A 24,022-nucleotide genomic window follows, 5' to 3' on the forward strand; every position below is an offset into this window, starting at 1 on the left:
TAGGCCTATCTAAGAAAAGAAATCTAGGTAAACATGATCAAACCTTTGTCTTGGGTGTTGCTGATAACACAGATTCTGGCTCTGATTCGCCTCCTGATGAAAAATGAAGATGTAAACTTTCATCCTTAACCTCTAAATCTGTCGCCTCTGAATCCAATCCATCGGCAAATGTTAAAAAGCCTTGGGTCCAAGTCCATTTTAAACTCTGTGTAAAACAAAGAAACTAGCCGCGCCTTGAGATGGAGTAATCCGATCTGTTGATCTTTGACGTCACGATTATACCCATAATGCACTCGGCGGCCATATTGTAGGGCAACAGATTGAAACGTGGAAGCGTAAACAAGAGAGGGTTATTTAAGTTACAGCAAGAATATGGTTAATACTTGTGTTGTGTGGAGTTGTAACAACCGGTCAGTGAGTGGAGATGAAAACAGACGCTTTTATGACATTCCTAAAATTGTAAAACATCAAGGAAAGCAGACGGAAGAGTTGTCAGCTGATTGGAGAACACTTTGGCTGGCGCGGATCAACAGATCAGATTTCAACCCGAGAAACGTCATTTTAAAGTCAGTTCAGATCACTTCGTTTCAGGTATTAGTTTTAATTAGGTTATATATTTTGTTAATTTATAATAAATCAAAAATTGTTTGTCTTATTTTAATATGTTGATGGTGCTAGTACCGTCTGAGCGAGCGCAGCTTCATGCATGCACATATTTTGCAATGGTCATGCTTTGATCAGGCAGGGATCCAAATTAACTTTTTTCACTACTAGCAAATTTATTTTAGTGGATTATTTTCCAACTAGCAAAATTGAGCCTTTACTAGCATTTTTCAATTGATTGCTGTTTTACAGGAATTTAAGAAAACAAGCATGTATCTATATCATAATGTAGGGAAAATCTTTTAAAATCTTCTGTAAAGTGCAATAATAAAAATAATATTGATAATTCTTTCATTTAAAATTTAATGAATATCAGACAACATACAAGTATCATCGGTGCATGGTGAGGGTCATAGGGTACACTTGTGCAGCGAATTCGCTGTCCAGAGATCTACCACCTATTTACAACATCATGTGGTTTGAAATCTTGAAAACTGCGCCAATTCACACTATATGTTCAAAACTTTTGGAAATTTCATCTAAAAAATTCTAGTTGAAAAAAAACCCCGCGAACTCTAAGTGTTTGACTATAGACTACAGAAGGACACCGCGTGAAGCGGTGACACTATTTCACTAACACTTTCATGTGTTGTTTCATGTAAACACGGACGAGATCAAGATGCTTGCTACTTAAATCAGACGTCTCTGAGACGCCCGAAGTATGCATGAAGTAGGCCATCTTCGACATCACTGACTGAGATGACCTTGGCCTTAGCTATTTATTCGATCTACGTTTACTTTTCAATACTTGCATATTCATTCTGTAAAGCGTTTCTACGCACAAGACAAAATTATTGTAAACTTCAAAGTACAGCCAATAAACCAAGGAAATCCGAAAAAAAGATCTGGGTTTTTTCACTCGCAAAAAGTTGCAATCGCTTGTGATTTTTCACTCGCAATTTCAATTTTTAACTCGCATTTAGCGAGTATTTCCCCTTAATTTCGTTGCCCGTCAGGTTCAATTTAAAGGCCGGGAGTAACCTATTATATTCTTAATGAAATCTATGTATCATTTAGGTAGATTGATATAGCATTATATTGTAATTCATGTTTCAGGAACAAAGGCTGAACTCTATGACAAGACTATTTAAAACCTGACTGGGCACCCTCTCTTAAGTTAGGACCTGTGGAACAAGATCCATCGATAACTTTATCAACAAAGAAGAAGTACGAGAGAGCCCAAAGCCGTGATGCATGAAAATTGGAAAAGACACTGTCAAAACAGGCACTAGATTTCCAGGATGTTGAAAGACTTGAGGATTGTGATGTGAACTATGAACTGTGAACTGTGCAAGTTTAGTTACATTGGACCACTGGAAGCACTGACACCTAGAGAGGAAGACAAAAGCAATAAGGAAGACCCAGACCTACTCCACAAGATGCGTTGTGAACTGCAGAGGCAGTAAAACTGCAAAGAGTGATGAAGCAACCGATCCTCCATGATAATTGCACATTAGTATCGTGATAATGGACAGATATCTTCATTTGAGAACATGAACCTCAAACCCAGGCCTGGTCAAGTTGAAAAAATAGTATTGCATAATATTCTCATTGAAGGAAAATCACATGTCCATTGCCTTGCCAGGGTGAAATGGTTATGCAAAGTAAACGAAACAGTTTGACATTATTTTGGTAAACCAGTTGAAGTTTGGAAGGCCAATATGTATGGATGTGAAGGACCTGCTAGTTTTATTCCCATTCAAAGAATAAAATCCAAATTTGTATATGCTTTTGAGAACTTTCAAGGAATTAACACAATCGTTGTTATACCACGTGAAAGATTCTTGTGACTTTGATATGCATGATATGAAGCCGGACACATATGTTGATCTGGATATATACAGACACAATTTGACTACCCAAGTCTGCACATTACAAAAACTTGTGAAGTCGGGCACATGCAGCTGATGTGTGAAACCGGACACATAGGTCTACATATACATGCATGTACATCAACTATTTGATTACATCAGTCTGCACATTACAAAAACTTGTGAAGTCGGGCACATGCAGCTGATATGTGAAACCGGACACATAGGTCTACACATACATGTATGTACATCAACTATTTGATTACATCAGTCTGCACATTACAAAAACTGGTGAAGTCGGGCACATGCAGCTGATGTGTGAAGCCGGACACATAGGTCTACATATACATGTATGTACATCAACTATTTGATTACATCAGTCTGCACTGCCACATTACAAAAACTTGTGAAGTCGGGCACATGCAGCTGATGTGTGAAGCCGGACACATAGGTCTACATATACATGCATGTACATCCACTATTTGATAACATCAGTCTGCACATTACAAAAACTTGTGAAGTCGGGCACATGCAGCTGATGTGTGAAGCCGGACACATAGGTCTACATATACATGCATGTACATCCACTATTTGATTACATCAGTCTGCACATTATAAAAACTGGTGAAGTCTGGCACATGCAGCTGATATGTGAAGCCGGACACATAGGTCTACATATACATGTATGTACATCCACTATTTGATTACATCAGTCTGCACATTACAAAAACTGGTGAAGTCGGGCACATGCAGCTGATATGTGAAGCCGGACACATAGGTCTACATATACATGTATGTACATCCACTATTTGATTACATCAGTCTGCACATTACAAAAACTGGTGAAGTCGGGCACATGCAGCTGATATGTGAAGCCGGACACATAGGTCTACATATATATGTATGTATGTACCCACTATCTGATTGCATAAGTCTGCATATTACTTGTGAAACTGGACACATAGGTCTACATATATACATACATACACTCTATGATCATTTTAGTCTGCACATTACAGAAAAATGTTTGCATAGCAAATACTATTCAGGAAGGGTGATAATATTCTTGCAATGTATACGTTTTCAATCTAATTTGAAGTGTTTATTTTCCTGATCTTATAAGTATTTTTGTAGTTAATTATTTATTGACTGTAAAGTGTTACATTAAGATGGTATTTATTATGTACAGGAAGCAGTTTTTTTAATTTATTTTGTAATTAAAAAGTATATTAATTTGAAGAAAAGTGTTGTACATCATGAAATGAATTTGAAAGTGCAAGGAACGAACAATTTATTCATTATATTTCAATTTACAATTGCAAATGGTTTTGCTGTGATAACCAAGGAAAACAATCTTTGGATATACCCTCAGTATGGAAATTAGATCTTCCGATTAAAATATGAGGCCAAAACTGAATGGAGACAATATAATCAAAAACTATGTAAATAAGGAATGTGCTCCATAGGTGATATCCAACCTCGGAAGACAATATAATAATTTACACAAGTTCTAGAACAAAGCCCTTTAAGCGATGAAAAGATTTGCAAGCTCCTATGTTGTGTTTATTTCACCTCACTTCAAAATGTGTTTTTGTGGGGCATGGGAGAAAATCTGTTCATTGTTTTCTGATCTGATGTGTTCAAGTTAAACATATACAATATATATCTACATATAACATTTAAGATATCCAATCCATATACATTTTTGTTTGTACAAAAAGTCAATATCTGAAGCACTATGCCTTTTGTTAAAACTAATTTTTAATGTGCTAACAATGGCAGATTAAGAGCCCCCCCCCCCCCTTTTCGCTACATTTTTTTTAATTTGTTAGAAGTAAAGGAACTTAAAGAATATATTTAATGCGAAGTAAATCGTAAAAGGTCATCTTTAGCCGAATGTTGAAAGTAAAGGAGTTTAAAGGTGATCTTTATAGGTTTAATTTCGCGTAAACTTACTTAAAGATAACCATTGCTTCTTTAATTAAAGTAAAGTTGATGCAAAGGTAACCTTGATTTTTGGTTAACCTTTAGGAGAATTTACTTCCGAAGTAAAGTTTTGTAAAGTTATTTTTTCATGCAGTGTATTAGAGAAGATAATTGAATATCTTAAAACATATACCCACTCATCAACATAATTGATATAAGTGCATAAAATTGCAAAAAAAATATATCTATTGTAAAAATGTTTCACCAAGACATCATACCCCTCGGGTTTGAAAATTATGAAAAATAATGCATTAAAATGCATACAGAATTTGTTTTTCATATTTCATGAAAGAAAATCTTATATGTATTAGAATATATTTCAAAGTATTATATTTTTGATGAACTTTAGTGCAAATAAAATCATAGCTGATTAGGGCTATCAGGATGTTACTCATATCAGGACTTTAAACCGTCTCCAATGTGTGCACCTAATTTCTATATTATCGTACAATTCTTTGTGGTATTCCAAATTTCGAATTTGTCCCTGATTTTCTTATTACTTGTATAGTCATGTTCATTTTAAGGTGACTTGTTATGCTAGCTGTAGGTATGTAGCTCACTTAGCAACTATTGGCACAGACAATTAAACAGAGAGATAGAGATCTGCAGCTATCCATATATTTGTAGTTCATAATTGAATGTTTAAAATTGACTGTATCTGTTTAATTCTAACTTATAATCATATATCATCGACGAAGGCTAAAAGAAAAACAAGGTTAAAAATAAAGACATTCCTCTTATTTTGTGATTTAATCGATATTTCAGATATTTTCACAAAAAGATATAGAGTAGATACTTGCAAGTGTGATCCTCTGGCCAAAACAGGGTCACAGTTGGGGATCAAACCTGTAAATAGGAATATACGGGAGAAATATTTAAAATGCTTTCATTTTTTAAAGCAAAATTACAGGTTACTTCATCTGATGCAAATGTAATCCCTCATGCATTTAAAGTTGTTTAGATTTAAAACCCTGGGCCATGGGAGAGCCACCACAAAGGGCTTCATTTTCTAAAATCTTGATGATTTCATCAGTGAACCATAATGATTCATTGTCTTCCGGAATTTGGAAAATTGAAAAAAGAAAAAGATATACAGTCTTTAAAATCATTTTATTTTAAAAGTCAATTTGATAAAGATGTCGACACGTTTATGTAATCAATTCATAGCTATCATATAGATAGCATTGCCATATCATACATGTAGGTCACCTGTACCACTCAGGTGATCTATTTTTATCTCTTTTCTTCCGAAAGGATAAAAGTATTTTATCGCTATAGGTCAGGAGGGGAAATTATGAATTTGATTATGTCTGCCTTCTTGGGACAATGGGTGTTTGTCCGAAACCATAAAAATCCATGTAATATTAAAACATCTTTGTTACGGATTACCGTGCTTGAATATGATAATGGAAACAAGATTCACAATTTCACAAAATTATTGTTGCATGAAATATTCATGAATTAACAACAATAGTGTGTTTCTTTATTCGGTCTTAGAGGACTGCATATATATTCTCCTGAATTTGGTAAACATGGATACACCCAATATCAATGTTAATGTACCTCAACTGGTGACAGGTTGGTTTCTACAGAAGTACTTGGTACAAGTTATGACAAAAAGTCAGCATACTAAATACATATATGTTACGCAAGTATGTTGAGGGAGGGGCGGTGGTCGCAATATCTTTTCGTGAAAAATATCTGAATTCAACAGTTTAAAGTAACACATTGGTCAACGACATGGTATTTCAGTTGATTTTTTTTTTTTACATAATACGTATAAATATGCAAGACTCTAAAGTGCGATGGTCACGCCAAAGTGCGATAGTTTGTTCACATCACGCTGGTGCGTTCGATGGTGCGGGGTTCGGTAACGCTTGTGACGTCACGTGATTTTGAAGTCATTCTTAACATCTTTCAAAATGAAATCGAAGAAATGCAACGTCAGTTTGCACCAATGATGGTTCTTTCTGCTGCAGTGCTGACATCAACTTCTTCGGGATATATTGGAGGAAGGCACGGGTGGTTAAGTTTGACATAGACGACAGCAACGACCTGGTTTACACTGTTGAGGATTGTGAGAACGGCAGAGTGCATTTTTGTCGAACTATATACTTCGCCCAAACATTCTTTAATTCATGATGATTTAATACTTAATAAATTCCTGGGTGTATTCCATAATGCAAAACATTCTATAACATATTTTATACGATTTCGCGTTGAAATTTTTTTCTGTTTAATAACACGACAACTAAACGGTAATGAAAAAGTTCTGATCCTTATTTATGTACATGGATTTTGCACTGATATTTTTGATGAAACACCACACGGTTGGTACAGTCTGTACCAAAACACCGTGTCATTTACAAACCAACGGACTTTGGTTGGTCACTCCATCGCACTTTGGCGCATTAGTATGCACCATCGGATTTTGTCGTGTCTACACCATCGGATTTTCTCGTGTCTACACCATCGCATTGTGGCGCATTCGTCTCACACCATCGCACGTTGGTGTGTTAGACTATCACACTTTGGCGCATAACTGTAGACCATCACATTTTGGCGTGTCACACCATCGGGGTTTTGCGCAGTCCATCGCACTTTGGCCTGACCATTGCACTTTGGGATCCCATCGCACTACAAATATAAACAATAAAATGGGGTTCTGTAATGAAGTTCTTTTGGATTTTGTATTGGCAATAGAGAAAATGATAAATCGTAGAATAAATAAAAAGAAAATTTATTTAACAATAGGATAAGAAATATAAAAATGTTTGGGAAAAAAGCAAAGAAATCACACTTTCACACACACACACACACACACACACACACATACGTGTAACGCGTGTCAAATGAACACCTTAACTTCCCACCTGCAACTGAACACTTCTACAGTTATTGGTATTTTAGTACGAAAATTTACTATTTGGTACTAAAAACACCATAGAAGACATTGCTGCGGTCGAAATTTGTGAAATATCGTTTTATTCACTCCTTGAATTTTTGCTTATCAAGTGAACACTTTCCTTTACACACGGTCAATTGAACACTTTCCTTTACACACAGGCAATTGAACACTTTCCTTTACACACAGGCAATTGAACACTTTCCTTTACACACGGTCAATTGAACACTTTCCTTTACACACAGGCAATTGAACACTTTCCTTTACACACGGGCAATTGAACACTTTCCTTTACACACAGGCAATTGAACACTTTCCTTTACACACGGGCAATTGAACACTTTCCTTTACACACAGGCAATTGAACACTTTCCTTTACACACAGGCAATTGAACACTCTGGCACACACGGGCAAATGAACACTCTGACACACACGTGTTATTGAACACTCTGACGCACATGGCCAATTAAATACTCTGATACACGCGGCCAGTTAAACACTCTGATACACACGGGCAATCAAACACTCTGAAACATCCAAACAATCATTCTCACCACGCTAAATAAATAAGGCCAAATCTCTAAAGCTTACAAAAAAGCGTGAAACGATGACATAAATCGAAATTGGGATGGGATAGACAGGGAATCCACACATTTCGTTGAAATTATCGCCGCAAGAAAATAAAAAAAGGGGGGGGTAGTATTGATTGGATGATTGATTATGTATTTTACGTCCCGTCGAGAATATTTTATTCATATTGAGACGTAACCAGCTTTAAGCGGAGTACCACGAATTTAGACCTATCCAATGTATCCATAGGGTTCACTGGTCGTAGCAGTGAGGGTTCTTTGAAATATCGTGCCAACACCTACTACATGTACGACAAGGGATATACGTTTATAAGGTCACATCCAAAAGATCCGTGATTCTCACTTCTAAATGTCGAGCGTTTGGCGAAGGAGCAATTAATCACTACCAATTTTAACGTCTTAGGTTTGACGCATGAACGATGCTTGAACTCACGACCTCCCGGTTACGAAGCGAACGCTCTACCATTGAGCTACCGCGACCGGTCGGGGGGAGGGGTAGTAGTGTCCATAATGATGACTTTTAATGTAATAATAACTTATGATAATCATCATTATTATATATATATACTTCTATGATTATAGACTCCCTCGTTTGCCAATGCATGCTGTACGGGCCAGACTCTGTAGTAATTCGACCAAAAAGTATGATAAATAAAATCAAAATTCTGTAATACAGTGCCTAAAGGATCTAAAACAAGTATTCATAATTATATACATTTTTTGTATCACTTTAAGTTTTTTGTTGACTTTTGACATGAATAAAAATTAGATATCTTTGTAAAGAAATGTTACGCGATATCTTAATTCCACTCTAAAAGGGAACATTTTCATGAACATTCTGTTTATATATGTAACTACATAGATGTGACCTTACAGAAAACTTTAATCAAACGTTGTAAAAACCATAAATTCTTTGAAAATCCGGTTTATAACACCAGTTTATATAACATAACTTCAGAATCAGGATTTGTTCCCGGTTCCTTTATATACTGTTACAAAAATATCTACATGTTTATGATATGTACATGCACATTATGTCAATTTTGACTATCATCTCAACTTGAAATATGAGGACAAAATTGTAATAGAGAACCCCCAAAAATCACGATTTTGCTTCATCTTAGATATTTTTATTTAGAGATTTCGTGCGTTAGGCACTCATTACGCCCTTCCCTAAACGTGTTGGACACCCCCCCCCCCCCCCACCCCCATTAACCACGTCTGAAACACACCGACAATTGAACCTGGTACATTGCGCATAAATTGAACTATTATAACGAAAGGTAAAATTCAAGTTACATATTTGTTAAGTTTTATTGATGAACTTAGTTCAGTCTCGAAAGGCAAGTAGATATTTAAAACATTCCCTGAACATTGGCAATTCGCGCCTTCGAATGAGAAATAATCTCCCTCATAAGTGATTTGGACCCCCACTCCTTTCCCTGCCGATCTGAGGACAGAGATGATCAATTGCAAATTCAAGGGAATATATTACTTTCTGTTTTTGTTCAAAAACTGGACGTGTCCTCTCATGACCTTTATAATACAAATTCACCAGGTTGATTTTTAAAATCTTATTAATGTTTTACATAAGTTCAAATTGAAGTCCAATAATATACGCGCATCAAATCAATTATCGCTCTCATTAATTCAATCCAGTGATGCGCACATCCATGTGGTGGAAATATTGCTCGCAAAAATTAATTTAGAGCTCTGTATGAATGACTTGATTATCTCTTTTAATTCAATGGAGGATCTTTTTAATTATATATACAAGGCTATTTCATAAGCAATTAATGCGCACATCATTTAAAAAAAAAGAAAAAAAAAAGAGCAACAATTCAATTAAAGAAATCATTCAATTGTGGATATCTTGAATTGGAGATTATATCTCAATTAGATAATCAATCTCTCTGAAATAATTATTCCACGCATCAATTTAAAATGATATCATTAATTCAATAGAAGAGAGCAATAATTCAATTATTGTGCACATTAAGTGATGTTAGCATTAATGAATTATTGCTCTCTTCAATTGAATTGTAGCATGCATTAATTCTATTGTTGGTATCATTAAATTATAATTCATTTGAGGAGAGCAACAATTAAATTATTGCGTGCATCAATTCAGCAGAATAAATAATGATATCAATAATTCAATTTATGCTCGCAATATATATATAATGCAGAATTGAAGATATTAATTATTTGAAGAGATCTTTGATTGCAATGTTGCGTGCATGATATGAATTGATAATATCTTCAGATAATTAAAGATATCTTCAAATATTTGAGTTTGTTAATTTGGCGCTCCATAGATCTAAAACTATTCCTAGTGGATTCTGGTGCTTTCTGACTCGAGACATCATAACAGCTCTTGCCACAAATGAATCTCACCATACAAGTGATAAAAACAAACTTGAATATGTTGCAGAAAAATAAAGATCAGGTGGGTCGCATATACCTATAGCCACCTCTTTTAATTTCTTCATAGGATTCATATACTTAAAGGGATTTTTCTCCTTGAAAAGGTGATATTTAAAAATATGTCACTTTTTAAGGAATTTTATAATCCCCCAATAGTATGTACTGGGGTAATTTCTAAACTGTTTGGTGAAAATGTTGACAATTAAGAATCAGTCACTGGTTATCCATGTGAAATTTAGCTATCTCATATGAATAAACTCTTGATTATTTTACTACAATGTACCATATTAACCAATTTCGGAAATAATTCCTTATTTGTCTTAAATTTTGATTTGATATAAAGAGCAAACTGAAATGATAAACCAAAGTTCACATTGAACACCAGTGAGGTAATAGTATACAAATATCAAATTCATATATTACAGAATTCATTAAGATATTTGAATTATTCTAATCTTTTAATGTTCCATGGTAGCAATGAAAACAGCAGGTCTTTTATTCTCAGTCATATATTTTATTATATAACAGGGGATATTATATGTACAATTAGTAAATATATATACATCATATATGTAATTGCATGTGCGAGAAAAATGTATACATACATAAGTATTTCAACCACAGACATATCAATAAATTTGCATTTAATACATTGAATGTAGTCCTTTGATTAAATAATCAACACAGATGGATCCATATGATAATACATGTATTTGTAAAAGAAGAAAAAAGAGTTCCATTTCTCATACAAATGATATCTACAAATATCAAAATCAACAAGAGGCCCAGGGGCCACATCGCTCACCTGAGTCACCTTGGCCCTGCTGTTTTGATTTTTAAATGCTATTTTATCAATCTTTATTCTCATGAATAATGTGACCCAAACCTACCTCTAAAGAACACAACATTACTAAAATGAAATCATATAACACAAAGATATGACAAGCATGATATTGCTGTTCTGGATAAGACCAAGGTATGAAGTCATAGGTTTTGGTATGATATGAAAGACCTTGCCATAAGTAATCTATATAAAATACATGAAAGCCCTATCTAAAATAGTCCTGGATATACTTAATAAGATATACTTTCTTAAAAGTAGGTCAAATTCAGAGTTCTGGGTCACAAGGTCAAAGAACATAATATGATTGATTGTTTTAGCTGTTTTCCGCCACACTCAACAATTTTTCAGTTATCTGGTGGTGCCCAGTTTTTATTGGTGGAAGAGAGAACCCAGATACAATGTACCTGGGAAGAGACCACCGACCTTCCAAAAGTAAACTGGGAAACTTTCTCACTTACCGGCGTGAGCGGGATTTGAACCCACGCTAACCACTGAAGAGACATTATTTGTCGAAATGCGCATCTGGTGCATCAAAATTGGTACCGTACAAGTTTTACCTTAAACATAATGTAGTTCAGGACACACTGAATAGGTCAGATTTGTTTTGTCATAAAAATTGTATATACAAGATATGAAAGCCCTAGCTTAAATAGTTCAAGAGATATCTTTAAAGATTTTTCCTTTAAATATATCAGCATATAAAACTTTGATCCCCTATTGTTACCACACCATACCTCCCGGGAAATGATTTTAACAAACTTGAATATGCACTATGTCAGGAAGGTTTAATGTAAATTTGTGTGCTTCATACTAAATTTGAAAAGAATTCTGTTATTTGAATTGTAGATTGATCGCTGTTCATTATCTTCACCTTTCAGTTATAGAATTTAGTTAAAAATATTCAATTGTTAACATCGACGGACTACAACGGACGCAGACCAATAGCAATATGTCATCTGAGTTTACTCAAGTGACCTAAAATTGTATAATTTTTCTAAAGCTTTTGAAAATTGATAATGCTATTAAAGCCTAGTCTGATCCCTTACACTCCATTTCAATAGTTAAGCGTAAAAACAGACTGGAGGGGATGGGGACCAAACTTAAGAAAGCTGTGAGATTAGTTCAATATTCAAACCTACAGTTTTTGAATAATAAGTATGTAACCCAACTGGGATGATTTCATCCAAAATATTTCACTAAAAATATTTGTGGGGATATTAGTTCACACAGACATTATGTTTCAAAATGAGTATGAGTATGGAAATGAACTGGGGTTCAAATTGACTGGTTACGTATACCTAACATGGCTACATCAACAAAGAAAATCACTTGAAGCTGTGAGTTTTTAGGTTATATGTGGGTTTAAGGAATATTTGAAAGTATGCTTGGAAACAAGTATAGTGGGAAAAGATGTTAGGAATTATTTAATATTAAATTCATGAGACAGCAATGCAGGAATGCAGTGATAGAGGGACTTAACCATGCACTTTTTTTCTGTGCCGTAAATTGAAGATTTTTAATAAGGGGTTCATCTGAAGCTCTAGCACTCTGACTTGCCCCAATATCTTCTCAAAGAGCTACGATTTTGGGTTTAGTTCTGCATCTAGTTTTTTAGGAGAAGATTTTAAAAGATTTTCCTTGTATATATTTCACATATAAAACTTAGATCCCCTATTGTGACCCCACTCTACCCCTGTGAGCCATGACCTTTAACAAACTTGAATCTGTACTATATATGAATGTAAAACTTTGATCCTCGATTGTGACCTCACACTACCCCCGGAGACCATGATTTGCACAAAACAGGAACCTTTTATGTGAATTCAACTTTCCTGGTCCAGTGGTTCTTGAAAAGGTTTTTTAAATGACCCCACCCTATTTTTGCATACCCTTTATCTATTGATGATGCATACCAAGTTTGATTGAAACTGGACCAGTGGTTCACTCTGGAGAAGAAAATGAAAATGTGAAAAGTTTACAGAGAGACAGACGACAGGCAAAGGTGATCAGAAAAGCTCATTTGAGCCTTTGGCTCAGGTGAGCTAAAAAAGTATATAAACATGTTCAATGTTAAACCTGTTTGTTGTATTGCCTCCATTGCCAGCATCTACCCTTACTGAGCTTACAGTGTCAGACCTTGATATCATCATCATCACTCATTTTGACTATCCAGGCCAAATTAATATTTTTGCAAGGGTGAGGCCTGGCTGTCCTGTCGAGGTTGAAGTTTGTACTTCCACACTTGGCAACCCAGTGGATTGATCCTATCCAATCCTCTAAACTCTAGGTCTCGTTTTAGGATCTCATCCCATGTCAGCTTTGGTCTACCTGTGAAGTTTTTTTCTGTTGATCATGATGCATAACATTCTGACAAATCTGCAAAAATATTTAGAGAAGTGATTAGTAAAAGGTCTTCGTAAAAGGTAGCAAGAAATGTACAATTAGATAAAAATCATAATTTCTATTTCTAGAAAGTAAGTGTTTATCAAATGATCAGCTGTAAATATTAATTCACATATCAATTATCATTTTTAAAGATTCAAAGTGATACAGATATCATAAACATTTTATGACAAATATATCATAACTTCAGATTGTTTTTATGAAAAACAAATGTATCCCCAGCTCCCCAAATTGGAAGTGCTCCAAATGAAACCTCCAACCCCTTAATGTACTGCATGGTATGGAAGATAAAGCATGAGCAGGAACATAGACATTATGAACTCCAATAATTAAGCCACATAGGAGAAGGGTTCACAAACTATTTTACACCCTCCACCCCTACAATCCACTATATTAGGGACAACATTTGGATCTTTGATCTGTCCCTGCAATATGCACATCGCAAATGGCATTGAAGTATTCTACAAAATTTCAAGTCTATCGGATAAGCCATATAGGAGAAGTATTCACAAGCTATTTTAACATCCTCCACACCTCTCAGATCTACTATTAACTTTTAGAAAAATAATTGGACCCTCCTGTCCCGACAATATGCACATCTACAAATGGCAATGAAGCATTGTACAAAGTTTCAAATCTATCCAATAAGCCATATAGGAGAAGTGTTGACAAGGTATTTTACATCCTCCACCCCTCTTAGATCTACTATTAACTTTTAGGAAAATAATGGGATCCTTCCGTCCCACCAATATACACATCTACAAATGGCAATGAAGCATTGTACAAAGTTTCAAGTCTATCCGATAAGCCATATAGGAGAAGTGTTCACAAGATTTTGTGGCAGACGGACAGAAAGTACAAAAACAATATATCTCCCCTGAAAGAGGGGAGACATAATTACAGTACTGCAGCAATATTTTCACTGTATTTCAGTTGGAGGTTGTCAAAATACAAATTATCAATATACTTCTAAGGTGCAAATCAAAACTTGTATATATATATACCTTTTCTCAATACATTTTAATGAGTTTTATTTCATCTCTAGTGGACTCTCTTTAGGACTGGCTCATTTTGCTGGGAATATGGGCATCTAGCTATCCTGGTGCCATGCTCTTTTTAATGAATATTGTATTTTCTAGGTTATGTCAAAGCCACTTTTTCTCTTTGATGCAAAATTATGTTTGACTGAAATTAAAATGAAGGTTATTTAACAAGAAATCTAGTAGACACATTCAAGCAATACCTGTTCCCTACCACTACTAACTCTATATTTATTCAACATATGTTCAAATTCAATGGAACCACTGGACTTCATATACTATTTTGTCAAAATGCACAGTATTAATGAAGAGGGTGTTACAATTTACATATACCAGGCGTATCATCAATGTTCTACCTAATATATTAATATCTGCTCTAGAACCTGATTTTCATGCACCCATGTTATGATGGACTGTATTATGGTATTTATCAAGCTCTTTCATCTGTCTGTTAGCTTTTTTAAAAATTCAAAATCTTAGTTTATCAATCCTTATACCCACTCAGGTGATCTAATCAGTAATTAAAACAAGAGGCCCATGTGCCACATCGCTCACCTGAGTCACCTTGGTCCATATCAGAAGATTTTCCATATCTATTTGCATGTAAAACCGTAGTCCCTATTATGGCCCAAACCTTCCCCTGGAGGCCATGGTTTTTGCAAACTGGAATCTACACTATGTCAGAAAGCTTTCATGTAAATGTGAACTTCTTTGGCCCAATGGTTCTTGAGAAGAAGATTTTTAAAGATTTTCCCTATATATTTGTATGTAAAACTTTGATCCCCTATTGTGGCCCCATCCGATCCCCAGGGGCCATGATTTTAACAATTTAGAATCTGTACACTATCAGGAAGCTTTCATATAAATCTCAGCTTTTCTGGCTCAGTGGTTCTTGGGGAAATTTTTTTAAAGATTTTTCCTATATATTTGTATGTAAAACTTTGACCCCCTATTGTGGCCCCATCCGACCCCCGGGGGCCGTGATTTTAACAATTTAGAATCTGCATTATATCAGGAAGCTTTCATATAAATCTCAGCTTTTCTGGCTCAGTGGTTCTTGAAAAGAAGATTTTTTAAAGATTTTCCCTATATATTTGTATGTAAAACTTTGATCCCCTATTATGGCCCCATCCGACCCCCGGGGGCCATGATTTTAACAATTTAGAATCTGCATTATATAAGGAAGCTTTCATATAAATCTCAGCTTTTCTGGCTCAGTGGTTCTTGGGAAGAAGATTTTTCCTATATATTTGTATGTAAAACTTTGACCCCCTATTGTGGCCCCATCCGACCCCCGGGGGCCGTGATTTTAACAATTTAGAATCTGCATTATATCAGGAAGCTTTCATATAAATCTCAGCTTTTCTGGCTCAGTGGTTCTTGAAAAGAAGATTTTTTAAAGATTTTCCCTATATATTTGTATGTAAAACTTTGATCCCCTATTATGGCCCCATCCGACCCCCGGGGGCCATGATTTTAACAATTTAGAATCTGCATTATATAAGGAAGCTTTCATATAAATCTCAGCTTTTCTGGCTCAGTGGTTCTTGGGAAGAAGATTTTTCCTATATATTTGTATGTAAAACTTTGACCCCCTATTGTGGCCCCATCCGACCCCCGGGGGCCGTGATTTTAACAATTTAGAATCTGCATTATATCAGGAAGCTTTCATATAAATCTCAGCTTTTCTGGCTCAGTGGTTCTTGAAAAGAAGATTTTTTAAAGATGTTCCCTATATATTTGTATGTAAAACTTTGATCCCCTATTATGGCCCCATCCGACCCCCGGGGGCCATGATTTTAACAATTTAGAATCTGCATTATATAAGGAAGCTTTCATATAAATCTCAGCTTTTCTGGCTCAGTGGTTCTTGGGAAGAAGATTTTTCCTATATATTTGTATGTAAAACTTTGACCCCCTATTGTGGCCCCATCCGACCCCCGGGGGCCGTGATTTTAACAATTTGGAATCTGCATTATATCAGGAAGCTTTCATATAAATCTCAGCTTTTCTGGCTCAGTGGTTCTTGAAAAGAAGATTTTTTAAAGATTTTCCCTATATATTTGTATGTAAAACTTTGATCCCCTATTATGGCCCCATCCGACCCCCGGGGGCCATGATTTTAACAATTTAGAATCTGCATTATATAAGGAAGCTTTCATATAAATCTCAGCTTTTCTGGCTCAGTGGTTCTTGGGAAGAAGATTTTTCCTATATATTTGTATGTAAAACTTTGACCCCCTATTGTGGCCCCATCCGACCCCCGGGGGCCGTGATTTTAACAATTTAGAATCTGCATTATATCAGGAAGCTTTCATATAAATCTCAGCTTTTCTGGCTCAGTGGTTCTTGAAAAGAAGATTTTTTTTAAAGATTTTCCCTATATATTTGTATGTAAAACTTTGATCCCCTATTATGGCCCCATCCGACCCCCGGGGGCCATGATTTTAACAATTTAGAATCTGCATTATATAAGGGAGCTTTCATATAAACCTCAGCTTTTCTGGCTCAGTGGTTCTTGGGAAGAAGATTTTTAAAGATTTTCCCTATATATTTGTATGTAAAACTTTGATCTCCCCTTGAGGTCCCATCCGACCCCCGGGGGCGTCTTAACAATTTATAATCTGTACTATATCAGGAAGCTTTCATATAAACCTCAGCTTTTCTGGCTCAGTGGTTCTTGAGAAGAAGATTTTAAAAGATTTTTCCTATAAATTTGTATGTAAAACTTTGATGCCCCCCTTGAGGCCCCATCCAATCCCCAGGGTCCATGATTTTAACAAACTTGAATCTGCACTATATCAACAAAAAAAAAAAAAAAAAAAAAAAAAAAAAAAAAAACAAACTTTGATCCCCTATTGTGGCCCCATCCGATCCCCGGGGGCCATTATTTTAACAATTTAGAATCTGTACACTATCAGGAAGCTTTCATATAAATCTCAGCTTTTCTGGCTCAGTGGTTCTTGGGGAAAAGATTTTTAAAGATTTTTCCTATATATTTGTATGTAAAACTTTGACCCCCTATTGTGGCCCCATCCGACCCCCGGGGGCCGTGATTTTAACAATTTAGAATCTGCATTATATCAGGAAGCTTTCATATAAATCTCAGCTTTTCTGGCTCAGTGGTTCTTGAAAAGAAGATTTTTTAAAGATTTTCCCTATATATTTGTATGTAAAACTTTGATCCCCTATTATGGCCCCATCCGACCCCCGGGGGCCATGATTTTAACAATTTAGAATCTGTACACTATCAGGAAGCTTTCATATAAATCTCAGCTTTTCTGGCTCAGTGGTTCTTGGGAAGAAGATTTTTCCTATATATTTGTATGTAAAACTTTGACCCCCTATTGTGGCCCCATCCGACCCCCAGGGGCCGTGATTTTAACAATTTAGAATCTGCATTATATCAGGAAGCTTTCATATAAATCTCAGCTTTTCTGGCTCAGTGGTTCCTTGAAAAGAAGATTTTTTAAAAGATTGTCCCTATATATTTGTATGTAAAACTTTGATCCCCTATTATGGCCCCATCCGACCCCCGGGGGCCATGATTTTAACAATTTAGAATCTGCATTATATAAGGGAGCTTTCATATAAACCTCAGCTTTTCTGGCTCAGTGGTTCTTGGGAAGAAGATTTTTAAAGATTTTCCCTATATATTTGTATGTAAAACTTTGATCCCCCCCTTGAGGTCCCATCCGACCCCCGGGGGCCATGATTTTAACAATTTCGAATCTGCATTATATAAGGAAGCTTTCATATAAATTTCAGCTTTTCTGGCTCAGTGGTTCTTGAGAAGAAGATTTTTAAAGATTTTCCCTATATATTTGTATGTAAAACTTTGATCCCCTATTGTGGCCCCATCCAACCCCCGGGGGCCGTGATTTTAACAATTTAGAATCTGCATTATATAAGGAAGCTTTCATATAAATCTCAGCTTTTCTGGGTCAGTGGTTCTTGAGAAGAAGATTTTTAAAGATTTTCCCTATATATTTGTATGTAAAATTTTGATCCCCTATTGTGGCCCCCATCCGACCCCTGGGGGCCATGGTTTTAACAATTTAGAATCTGCATTATATAAGGAAGCTTTCATATAAATTTCAGCTTTTCTGGCTCAGTGGTTCTTGAGAAGAAGATTTTTAAATGACCCCATCCTATTTTTGTGATTATCTCCCCTTTGAAAGGGACATGGCCCTTCATTTGAACAAACTTGAAAGCCCTTCACCCAAGGATGCTTTTGGCCAAGTTTGATTGAAATTGGCCCAGTGGTTCTGGAGAAGAAGTCGAAAATGTGAAAAGTTTACAGACCGACAGACAGACAGACGGACAGAAGACAGACAAAATGTGACCAGAAAAGCTCACTTGAACCTTTGGTTCAGGTGAGCTAAAAATCAATTAAAATATGCAAATTCATTTTTGGGTTGAATGGATTAATTGTTACACAAATTTACTACATGTATATTTTGCTAAATGATATAATTATTCTACATATACCATCTAAGATTTTAATTATACAAAATAAGATCATATAAAATCTGTAAATAAATTATGGATCAACAAAATTGTTAAATACTAAGATCTGCTTTCATATTTACTGTACTTAAGGCCACATAGAATTTCATATTTACAGATTATCATCCACGCCCACCCCTCTCAAAATTATCCACCCCATTGTTTTTTATTCTACCTTTTTTTTTTTTAAAAAGAAGTTGAGAACAAATATTTGGCTTGTATATCAAACATTTAGAGCATTTCAATGACTGACCCTAACATTTTGGCATGTTGTGGTTATATTTGACATGTTTCTATTATAAGGGTATCCAAAGATGTGGTAGTTGTGAAGGACTGTCGCAGTGTGATATGCATTTGGTCAAGTGACTGAACATGTATGCCTTGTTAAAATTGATTAATAGAGATGCTATTGAATGTGAAAGTATGCGATACCATGTCATTTCCCAATTCTGTGTTTGGAACTTTTATTATTGAGTGTGCGTGTCTTAGACTAGAAGAAGATGATGGCAAACTGAATTGAATAATGTTAAGCAAAAGAACTACAGTACAGTGACTGTTGCTTTGTGGTACAATGATGGTAATTATGACTCATTAATTAGCGGATACGGCAATGGCATATCCTGATCCTGCATAAACTGCATATTCAAACAAGAGGCCCATGGGCCACATCGCTCACCTGATTCACCTTGGCCCATATTTAAAGATTTGTTCTACATATTCGCTTCTAAAACTTTGATCCCTATTTAAGTATTGTGGCCCAACCTACTCACGGGGCCATGATTTCTCCTACCTAAAATCTAACTCCAAAAAACCCCACACAAACATAGCTTGTAAAGGGGATAGGAGGACGTGCCTGGTGTTTAATAATTCAATGTGTACAGGCATTAGAAAAATGTGTATATGCAAAAACATACTTTAAATTGTATGCAAAATGATACCCATGTCTAGTCCTATTATAACATTGGAAGGAAAATTTGATCTGGCCACCATTGCTACACGACATTTTAAGTTACGAAAAATAAAAAAAATACATATGAACACCTAGGCTGTGTCAAGCTGAGTGAGCAAGTTTGTGCAGAATGAACAAAAATTACACCAAACACAGCGACACCTTTTCGAAATTTTATTTTTACAAACTTGAATCTGCACTACAGAGCTGTATGTCAGGAAGCTTTCATGTAAATTATGTAAACTGCTCTGGCCTAATGGTTCTTGAGAAGAAGATTTTTATGGCCCCATTCTACCCCAGGGGGTCATGATTTTAACAAACCTGAATCTGCACTATGTCAGGAAGTTTTTATGTAAATTTGTACTTTCCTAGCCCAGTGTTTCTTGAGAAGATGATTTTTAAAGATTTTCCCTTTATATTTGTATGTAAAATATTTGATCCCCTATTGTGGCCCCATCCTACCTATGGGGATCATGATTTGTACAAACTTCAATCTACACTATGTCAGGAAGATTTCATGTAAATTTCAGCTCTTCTGGCCCAGTGGTTCTTTAATCTTTAGGAGAAAATTTTTAAATGACCCAACCCTATTTTTGCAATTTTGTAATTATATCTTCCCTTTGAAAGGGGGTGTGGCCCTTTATTTGAACAAACTTGAAAGCCCTTCACAAAGGATGCTTTTTGTCAAGTTTGGTTGAAATTGGCCCAGTGGTTCTTGAGAAGAAGTCAGAAATGTGAAAGTTTACAGACAGACGGACAACAGGGGATTGGAAAAGCTCATTTAAACTTTCAGCTCAGGTGAGCTAAAAATTACTATTATTCAAAAAAGCGCAAAAGAATGTTCAACTTCAGTGTTGCATGAAAATGTACTTCAAAATCACTTAAAAACAATTATAATATTACTGTATGAAAATTTTCTGTCCAAAGAAAACAATGTAAAAATATATATGAAGTAATCTACACTCTACAGCAACATGCGAGTATAATGAACGGGAAATATATATTCTGAAAAATAAAAAATACACCACCTGCCCCATTTTTTTCCAAGCAAGGATGGAAATCTAAAAAATAATTTTATGACTATGTGGCCTAAAATATTTTGTATACTTACTAATTTCAAAACTCGAAAAGGAAATGTTATCCATGTGAAGCACTCTGTTCATCCTCTGGGGAAGACAATCTTTGATTTGCAGTTTGTGTCATGACTACACCATGATATCTTTTAATCTCGTCATACTATCAGAAAGTAGTTTTGGCAGTTGGCAAGTGTATCAATGGTGTAACTTCTTCATGATCAGATCTTCTATACTGTGTCATATTCAGCATAAAGTAACAAGGGCTATCATCTAGTTCTGAGGTACTGAGGAAGGGCTGTTTTTCTCAACACAGCCTTTCTTCTGGTATTCTTAGGGATACTTTATTCATCTTTTAATTACATATCCTTCTTGGAGATTAAAAGTTGAAGACCACTGAAAGAAAAAGAAGTGATTTAATGAGTTCCATGTACAACTGTAGTTTATCGAATGTGCTGACCAGAATATTATCTAACTGTAGCCCCCCTCCCCGATCAAGCATGCAATGTCATACATGTATCTGAAATCAATACTTATAAAAATTAATTAAAATTAAAATGTTCAAATCTACAATCTTGTTACACATCTCCTATATTTTTTACTTATCATAACTTTGAATTTTTAATAAGTGTGTCCTTTTGTCCACAAACTTTAACAACCCCTCATAAACAATTTACAAATAGATATCAGAAATAATAATCTAAAAACATTATCCTGTTGTTCATAGATGCCATCAACACTAAGAGTATAACAAATAACAAAAGCTCTCCTGACATTGTCCCATTCTGAAAGAAATGATGTGCTTATATCCCCAAAGGCAGGGGGTTACCCAGAATTGTGTCTAGAGAGAGAGGAATAATATTTATGAAATTAACCAAAAAATTAGTTATAAATTTTTAAATTGTTTAGCTATGAATTCATGTTAAAAAATTGGTAGCTCAGTGGTAACAGAGCATTTGCTTCATGATGAAGAAATCATGGTTTCGAGCCATGCTAATGTACTTTATTTAGGGTGTAAATGTAGGTAGTGAGGTGAATGCTCCATCGTCATATTTAGCATTCAAAAGAGAAAGTTGCTGGTCTTTCAGATGAGACCTTTAAACACCACATGCATGCGTCTAAATGTGTCGCACTTCATATTACTGAAATATTCTCTACAGGTATTATACTAAAATCAAACAAACACATATAATCATATACATGTTAAAAATCTTAATTTTAGAAATTTCTTCTTCTGACAAAATGATGCGCAAGCATATAAATGGAAGCTATGCCACTATATGTCATGACACTGTACAGCTTGATCAGTTTATACATCACATAAACAAATCACAGATGTAAACAATCAAGAAAAACTCAGTACACAACATCATCCCTTAATTTTGTATTGTAGCTGAAGATCATTCTTCCAAGATCGAAATGCAGCTTGGAAATGATTAGCGAGGGTTGAATTATTCTTAAAAAGTAGATTGAAAGCAAAAGGTAACTGCCAAAGTTACCAGGAGACAATAATCCATACATCGTTCGAATTTCCTCCACTGCCACCTAAAGTGCACTTGTAAACCACGCGTGTGACACTACAGCCCGACAGGCTACATTGTAAACAAGTAAAACGCATTCAGAGTAATAGTTTTACATATCATATTCTCTTTGGTTTATAGTCTTAGTAGTTACATACCTATGCGGTACGCCTGTACCATGTACGTACTGCAAGCAGTGCGGCGTAATGTACATTTGCATCCTCAGAGATTTCAACCCGGACAAAGTGGAACATGCCAATCCGAATACATATACATCTTTCTTTTTTATTTTTGCATTTTTATTTATTTATCTATTTATTATTTATGTCATGGCGTTGGAAAAAACTTCAAAGTAGATGTAAAGGGGTATACGTTCCAATCATCCAAAAAATGTGCCGTGTGGGGGGTGGGGTAGGGGGGTTGATTCCTAAGGACCTGGCGCAAATCTTTTTGTGAAATTCTATCCAAAATCAATATGAATTCTTAGTATACAGAGTACATTAACTGCAAAGATTATATTTCAAAAAGAAAAAAAATACCAAACAGTTCACGCAGATTTAACACTTTTATCCACAGGCACTTGTTTCTGTAAATGACTTATGACCATTGTATACTAATAACAACACAAGGTACCTAGCTTCAAATGACACAGAATGGCACCCCTGAGAATGTCGGCCTTTTGATCTTCCAGGGAATATGCGATGCAAATGTATTTACTACCGTTGTATTGTACAATCATTCAACCTAAAAACCATGTATGACATGACTGCATTCGTTGCCTCTTATCGCCGAAAACTGCAACAAAACATGGATTTTCCGTTTTATACCACGAAGTGCTATGTACTGATACCGCACAAAATGAAAATTGTATATTCGTTGTGTTGAAAAATAAAGTCTCATTGTTTTATTATCACAATAAATTGATACGATGTTTATTACCAAAAGATCTTGAACATATTGCTTTGTTAACAAAATAAAAAATTTGAATTGAAGACGCTGTACGCTATTTTTAGTTACTCAAAAAAACCCAAAGCTGTTGGTACGTTTCGGGATTTTACATGTCATCAGAAGATAGAAGCTAAGACTTCCCGAGTGGAGATTTAAAAATATTTGAAATCGTGTCGGAATAATTTCTGATGAAGATATTAATGAAATTATGACTTACTGTAAATACAACTTCGTTAACTAGTATGAGAAATATTTCTGCCAATTGCATGTTTCATGCAGATCTATGGAAAGTCAGAGAAAATACAGATAAAAGATTATTTGGAAGTATGCAAAATAGAGCAAGGGAAGTTTTT

General features: G+C 35.3%; 2 long non-coding RNA genes across 3 annotated transcripts; one reads left to right on the forward strand and one right to left on the reverse strand.

Moving 5' to 3' along the window:
- Positions 1 to 450: 450 nt before the first annotated feature.
- On the forward strand, positions 451 to 3,718 carry LOC125673225 (uncharacterized). Of its 2 annotated transcripts, XR_008798905.1 has the most exons (3): positions 451 to 591; positions 1,720 to 2,925; positions 3,035 to 3,718. It is a non-coding gene; the product is annotated as an uncharacterized LOC125673225 (long non-coding RNA). The 2 variants fall into 2 exon arrangements; XR_008798904.1 differs by having other exon boundaries at positions 1,720 to 3,718.
- A 7,156-nt stretch (positions 3,719 to 10,874) lies between these two features.
- LOC125674844 (uncharacterized) lies at positions 10,875 to 23,695 on the reverse strand. Its single transcript, XR_007370278.2, has 3 exons — positions 21,240 to 23,695; positions 14,635 to 14,815; positions 10,875 to 13,603 (listed from the first exon to the last, which is right to left on the reverse strand). It is a non-coding gene; the product is annotated as an uncharacterized LOC125674844 (long non-coding RNA).
- Between the last annotated feature and the right edge of the window lie 327 nt (positions 23,696 to 24,022).

Source organism: Ostrea edulis, chromosome 9 (assembly GCF_947568905.1).
Source record: "Ostrea edulis chromosome 9, xbOstEdul1.1, whole genome shotgun sequence".
In the NCBI taxonomy this organism is placed as follows: domain Eukaryota; kingdom Metazoa; phylum Mollusca; class Bivalvia; order Ostreida; family Ostreidae; genus Ostrea; species Ostrea edulis.